This window comes from Canis lupus, chromosome 4 (genome assembly GCF_048164855.1).
Source record: "Canis lupus baileyi chromosome 4, mCanLup2.hap1, whole genome shotgun sequence".
Lineage (NCBI taxonomy): Eukaryota > Metazoa > Chordata > Mammalia > Carnivora > Canidae > Canis > Canis lupus.
The window spans coordinates 70,116,339-70,123,575 of record NC_132841.1 but is presented as its reverse complement, the minus strand read 5'-3'; the positions used below and the strand labels follow the sequence as shown (position 1 = coordinate 70,123,575).

General features: G+C 35.9%; 1 long non-coding RNA gene across 2 annotated transcripts in view; it reads left to right on the top strand.

Moving 5' to 3' along the window:
- Nucleotides 1–4,768, top strand: part of LOC140631625 (uncharacterized) — a 64,555-nt gene extending 59,787 nt beyond the window's left edge. For both annotated transcript variants that reach the window (XR_012029151.1, XR_012029152.1), the window contains exons 2-3: nt 4,187–4,242; nt 4,648–4,768. This is a non-coding gene — a long non-coding RNA (uncharacterized lncRNA). The remainder of the gene's footprint in view (nt 1–4,186; nt 4,243–4,647) is intronic.
- Nucleotides 4,769–7,237: the final 2,469 nt, after the last annotated feature.

The window sequence follows — 7,237 nt, the reverse complement described above, 5'->3', positions numbered from 1 at the left end:
ATAACTATATTTTAATTTGTTAAGGAATTATATTTTATCACACACTTACTATGGCCCTAATAAAGAGGATGAACTAAGTTTCTAGTAATCCATGTACTATTGATTTCTGATTTAACTTCTTTCTTCCTTTTCTTCGTTAATGGGATTGAAGTGGTCTTTGTCACTCTTTGTAAAACTATTTATGATCAACAATACTATATTTTTAATAAGTAGGCATAATTACATAGTTCCTTTGTTCTGAATCTTTCAATAGCTCTGTACAGCCTCCAGAAAAATCAAACAATTCACTAACCTAATCAAATGAGAAAGCTAATGAATTAATACGCTGGTAGTGAAAAGAAGTGAAACATTCACAAACATTTAAAAAATAAATTATGCATACCTTATAACCAATGTTGTATGATATGAAGGAAAAGAGAAGGTTAAGGATGATGTAAAGATTTCTGACTTGACCTAAATCAATGGTAACTGCATTCTCCATGGAAGAGAATAAAGCGTGTATAAAAGTTGTTTATGTGTAAGTGTTACTCTCTTCTATCAGACTCTGATCCATTTGATAATTATATTAATTCATCTTTGTACTCCCCACAGTATTTACTATAATATATTGCATATACTGTTAGTCTCAAATTAGTATTTGATTTATGAGTGGGTAAATGTGGGCTATCAAAATCTTATCTGCAGCACCACAAAATAGGCTGAGGTTATTGGAGAAACCAGAGTAAAAAAAAAGCTGTTTTTTAAAAAAATTCTGACAGTAGGCAAGCCATATTGTATCACTAATACCAAGGCAAAAGTGAGCAAATATTTCTCCTCCTTTGTGACTCCACATTGACCCGACCAGGGTTTCTATTTTATTTAAAGACTATTCTTAATACTTAAATGAATAATAAGCAGGAAACCCCAGGACAGCGGTGGGGGGTGGGGTGAGGCTGTGTTTGAAAAGGAGATTTGTTCCTCAACCACATCAGCTGTGCTAGAAAAAAAGTACAAATCCTACAATCACAAGTTTGTGAGTTAAAATGCAACTTCTTCCCTCAGATTTCAGCTAAATGTAGCTACTTAGTTCACTCATGGACAGGGTCAGTCTTTTACATTTCATATTTTGGGGAAGAAGAAGAAATGATAAAGAGAAAGCGACAAAATTCTAGCTAGAAATGGTAGCAGGAACAAACGTGGTGGCTTTGAAAACTAAAGTGGAAAGCAAAACAAAACCTCTTTGCACTGTTTGAACCCCAAAGGGCATCCAAGGCCTAAGGATATATCACATTAACAACCTGTGAATAAGGCAATTGCCATCCTTGGAATATGTCTAACCAGACTCTAGGCAGCCTGACTCTGTTAATGGGAACTGACAAGATATTTGGCACTGAAAAGACATCATAGAAAAAGAACAAAACCCAGCCCTGGGCAATGGCATCACTGAGGAGCACTAATTCACTTAGCCTGGGACTACTAGATCTTTCTTTTGTTCACACCAGCATATGGGCAATATTATTGGAATAGCTGTTTTGCTCTTCTGTATCTGTTGCTAAGAGCAATAAAACTCCTCTGGTCACCTTATTTATACCTTCTGCTCACAAGACAAAGATAATGATTTTCAGTTTTGCTGTGGCACATCTCATAGCAACACAAGGTTATTATAAATAGATTAGTTTAACTCTCTTGTTCCCCCCAAATGTGAAGAACAGTTCATGGCCTGTGCAGGCAGAGCTACATGTGTGGATAAAGATTCCAAAAGCTAAATGCATTATAACAAAGGGAATTGAGGATCAATTGCCAATGAGAGAAAAAAATTACAAATGAGGAAGTATGAGTCCTAAGGGAGTCAATTATACCAAAACACTGCCATAAATGTGACAAATCAGTACAGAAGAAACAGGTTTAATTGGAAATAGATTATTATAGCACAATGTGGTTTGGTAACATTACTACAAAAAGTAGTAATAATAACTAACATTTTTTGTAATCATTTTATGGTATATATATATATATATATATATATATATATATATATATATATATCCAAAGAACCAGTATGGAAATACTACATTTTGAATACTACATTTGAATTTATCTATTGAAAACAAACTGTTCATTGAGGAATATCTAGGAATATCTAGATTCTCAAAGCTAGTTAAGGGCTGAGTCGACCCTGGTACCCAAGTTTGTTTATATACATATATATATCATATAAAATATATATGTGCATATCCCACCATGCTTTCCACAAGCCAATCCCAGCCCTTAAAATAAAAATCAAGCCAAATAAACTAAAATATTAACAATAAAAATGAAATAGTCTCATCATTTTGTTATGCCTACACTGTTCATTCCTCTGTATGTTTTCATCAAGAATATGTGAAGAGTGCATATATCATAGTGTTTGCTAATACGAAGATTACCAAGCTCATTTCACCATTGGATCTATGAGTCTGAGTAATAATATCAAAGTCTCAGAACCTATAGAAAAGATCATGAGTGTGTAGTTGAGGCACAATGCTTCTCTGTAAAGATCTACCAGACTTGGGGAAGAGGCAACAATATGAAAATTCATCTCCACCACCACTTGCTTGACTGTGAATTGAGTAGAAAAAGAAACCCTGTTCCTATGAGGCAGGATCATCCAAAAGCACTAACTTTTTTTTTTTTTTTTTTTTAACCAGACACAAGGTATCAAGCAGGAAGGCATGGAAAGAAAAATCAGCAGGACACTTAATTGCCACTCATCCTACTGCCTCATTTTTCTTCCCTTAGTTATTCCACGTTTTTCTCCTCCTGATTTCCCAAACCTCCTCCCTTGATTTTATTCGTTCTGCCATCTTTTCTTTTTGCCTGTGTCTCCCATTTCCCTCTTGTGTTTCCAGGAAGTTGAAGACAGAAGCAAGCTATCGGTACCATGGGTACATGTGTTCATAACACTCATTTTGGAGGATTTTTACATTATTTTTAATTAATGATATTTTTAAGTGAATTCGAATCCATGGTGGCCAGGTAGTCCACTTTAATCTGCACTATACTTTTTACCGCTGTTTTGCACATGATGTCTCATATTTAGGTTAGTTTTTATCTCAACTATTTTGAGTTTGACTAAAAATATGAGTATGAGATAAATTAGAAACTTGATCATTATCTAAATCCTATGAAAAATACATGCATTCCATATCAGTAGGAAAATGATAATCCAAAATTATATGTTCATATTAAAATAATTGTGTACATATATGTATATATGTGGAGAAAAAAAAGGATAATTAAATAAAAAACCTTGGTTGAATTTTTTAATGCTTTTTAAATAGAATATGACCTTTTTCTTGGTTAGAACATTCTGACCACCAAACTTCCAGATTCAGAGCATAACCTTTTGATTAATTGGACTTTTTAGCCAATACCACATGGCAAGGCTAGACTAAACCTGGAACTCAAACATTTTTCTCACTGACAATTATACTTACTTTGGATTGCCTATGTTTACCAATGAACCTAAAAATGTAATTAATTAAATTGCTTAGTTTGGGATAGGAGAATTTGTGGAAAAACAAAGTGTAAAAAAAAAGTCATAATTACTCAAAGTTACTCAAGTGAATTTGTGGGAAAATAAAAAAGTTCAAAATCTCCAGAGAAATTTTCCAATACAATTTTAATTCACCTAACCTGGCAAAATCTACATCTATTGAATACAAATGTCTTTAAATCCATGTCTTGTTAGAGCTATATATCTTTAATATCACAAAGTTCAGAGTTGTTTTCTTTTCAGTTAGGGAGTTCTGATTTTCCCAACATGCTGTGTCAAAGTGTGTACATTCCTTTTAGAGCCTGATAAATAGAGAAGCAATCTGTCATCTCTGATATCATCTATAATAGCAGGAGTCTGGGCAAATATTTAAATAAATACCCATGAGCAACACTGAGATTATGAGCTATAGAAGGCTTTTATAATTATTCTTTGGAATTTTCCTAAGAGAGAAAGGTGCTTTCCCACCCTTATCTCATATAATTTTCAAAACACTCTGGAGTTCAGGGACGAAAATAAAGCAAAAATTCCCAGCGGTCATTCAGAGAGTTTATAGTAAAGCTAGCAATTGAATCTGGGCCCACCTGGATTTCCTTTTACCTAAATGCTGTGCGTGTCTGGGCCTTGGTAGTTCCTTCCAGCTTTGTGTCACTGCCTCTTTTTGTTCTGTAGCTTCTCCCATCCTGGAGCTGGTCTCTCAGAAGATACTCCTGGAATTCCAATTGCAGGTAAAAGACCTTGCGATCATCTAGGTCATGTCCTACACCTTTTTTTTTTTTTTTTTTTTTTTTTTTACAGAAAAAGAAATTGATCCCCAGAGAAATGGAAGATTCCATCAGAGTTAATAAATTCTTAATCCAGGAATAGAATTTTCACTTTTTGTTTTGAGATCACTGCTCTATTTTCAACTCAACAGAATAATTCTGGTCTAATTTTCCAGTAGATCTTTCCAGTAAATCTTTGACTCTGGTCAAAGTTTAATCTGTGTATTTTCAGATTCACATACTTGTCATTTTAATTGGTTAATTGTTAGTCACTTTTATCTCTTATTAGTAGTGTGATGGAGTTGCAATTTATATTTAACATTTGCAATTTCACTGAAGTGTAGCCTTTATTTCCTTTTTTGTCTCAAGGGTTTCCCCATCACTGAACACGAGGTGTTTTGTTCAAGCAGACGGCAAAATGACAGAATCAGGAAGGTCCATGGTGGTTGGTAAGGCATACTGGTAGATTTTTTGTAAGTATCATGCCTAGGATATTAAAATTTAACTTAAAATGTTGAACAAAGTTCTCTATGGATGTTTTCCCCTTAATTACAATAAATTGTATGACAACCAATCTTGGATATTATTTTCTTATCATCGAAATAAAGAGTAACACATTAACATAATCTTTCAAGGATCAAGTATTATTACACAAAAGCTATATTTCTATAGTAGAAATTGTCATTTTCACTTATTTTTTGACCTATGCTTGGGATAAAACTCCAACTAATCTTTACAGGATTTTAATAATATAGGCAATCTGTATAGGTGGTGATTAGAGTATAATTATAGTATTTTATGGTTTACTTAGAACTTTCCATTGTGTGATCTCAGTTGAGATTTATTATAGTCCTCAATTTATAGGTCTATTATTGTTATATTATGAAATTAACATTTTGTGATGTTAAATTCTTTATTCAGCCACACAATGAGTTAACAGTGTAATCTGAGATTTAACCATGTTATCCAACTATAACTGAACCAACTTGAGTTTGCTTCTTGGTGAATCACAGAAAGTATACCAGGTGCATTATCACACAAAGAAAACTTTATTTGTAGCAAATAAAAAGATCATGGTCGGGGGAGGCAACAGCTTCCAAAGCTGTGACTCCCCAGTAGAGGGTGAATGGATACTTTTGTTTAGGGTTAGAGTGAATATTTAGATAGGGAAGCCTTGTCAATCTGCATAGAGGTGGGCACAAGGTTATGCATGTGCCATAAGGAAATATGCCTATACATACATTGTATGTTATGTAAATGAGACTGAGGCTCCTCCTTGGGCAGAGATTTTAGTATTAAATGAGTTAAAGGTAATTGCATGTTATTTCAGGGGTCACTCCGTGTTCTATCTCCACAGGCTCGAGATGAGTCAGGGGTTAATCTCAACTAAACCATCCAGTGGGGGATCCCTGGGTGGCGCAGCGGTTTGGCGCCTGCCTTTGGCCCAGGGCGCGATCCTGGAGACCAGGGATCGAGTCACACGTCGGGCTCCCAGTGCATGGAGCCTGCTTCTCCCTCTGCCTATGTCTCTGCCTCTCTCTCTTTCTCTCTCTCACTATCACAAATAAATAAATAAAAATTAAAAAAAAAAAAAAAGAATAAACCATCCAGTGGTGGTCTGGATGGTCTAGGCCAGTGGAAGGTCAAGGCAGTTGCTATCATCAGGGTGGTGGATTCAGGTTTCATGTATCTGAGTTAAGAAGTAAGGGAAAGAAAAGACAAAAACAGGGCGACAAATCATAAGAGACTCTTAACTCTAAGAAACAAACAGGGTTGCTGGAGGGGAGGTTGGTGAGTGAATGGGCTAAATGGGTGATGAGCATTAAGGAGGGCACTTGATGTAATGAGCACTGGGTGTTATATGCAACAGATGAATCACTGAATTCTACCTCTGAAACTAGTAAGACACTATGCTAATTAAATTGAATTTAACAAAAATGAGTTAAGCTGGAAAGAAGAGCTTAAGGATATAAGACAAATTAGTGAGTATAAACAGGACACTAAAGGTCAGTCTTGGGGTCTGGCTGATGACACAACTTAAAAGTAGTCAGTCAGAAAACAAACATTTCTTGAGCATCTACCATGTGTCAGATACTGTTCTAGGTATTAGACATAGAGTAGCAAAGGTGATGGTCTTGCCCACAAGTTTACAGTCTTCTGGGTAAAGATGGATAAAGACATTAAACAAAAGCAAACAAACAGACATATTAGAAATGAATTTCAGAAAGTACTTATGTGTAGAAAACCCAAGATAATACATCTGTGCTTGGAGGCCAGGTAAAACTAATTGCTTTGGAAAGGATGAGTACAGAAGGCCTGAAGAGGTATCATTTAAGACTCAAGTTAAAAGCAGAAATCAACTAGGTAAAGACTGAGAAAATGTTCCAAAGAGAGGGACCTGAGATGGAACTGCTCATGGTGTGTTCAAAGGAAATGATGAGGTGTAGGGTGAAGAGATAAGAATGATGATATGAGCAAGGAGGGGATTGTAAAGGATCTCATGTATTGTGTTGAATAGTTTGGAATATTTTAGAGACTTAGTGGGAAACTATTAGAGAATTTTCAGGACAGGTGTGGTGGGATAAAATTTACTATTTAGAAAGGTCAGTCAGCTGTACTGTGTGTGGGAAGATATCTTAGAGCAGGAGGCAAAATTGAGGGTACACAGAAAATGGTTAGGAGGCTCCAGAAATAGCCCAGTGAGATAGGATGGTGCCTTGACTGGAAGAAAGTAATAATTAAGGCAGTGAGGAATGTTAGGATGTGGTATGCATTTTGAATTAGATTGACAGGATGGGATGTGGAGGGTAAGAGAAGGAGAAGAATCATGTATAATTCAGGAGGCTTTTGGGATCCCTGGGTGGCGCAGCGGTTTGGCGCCTGCCTTTGGCCCAGGGCGCGATCCTGGAGACCCGGGATCGAATCCCACGTCAGGCTCCCGGTGCATGGAGCCTGCTTC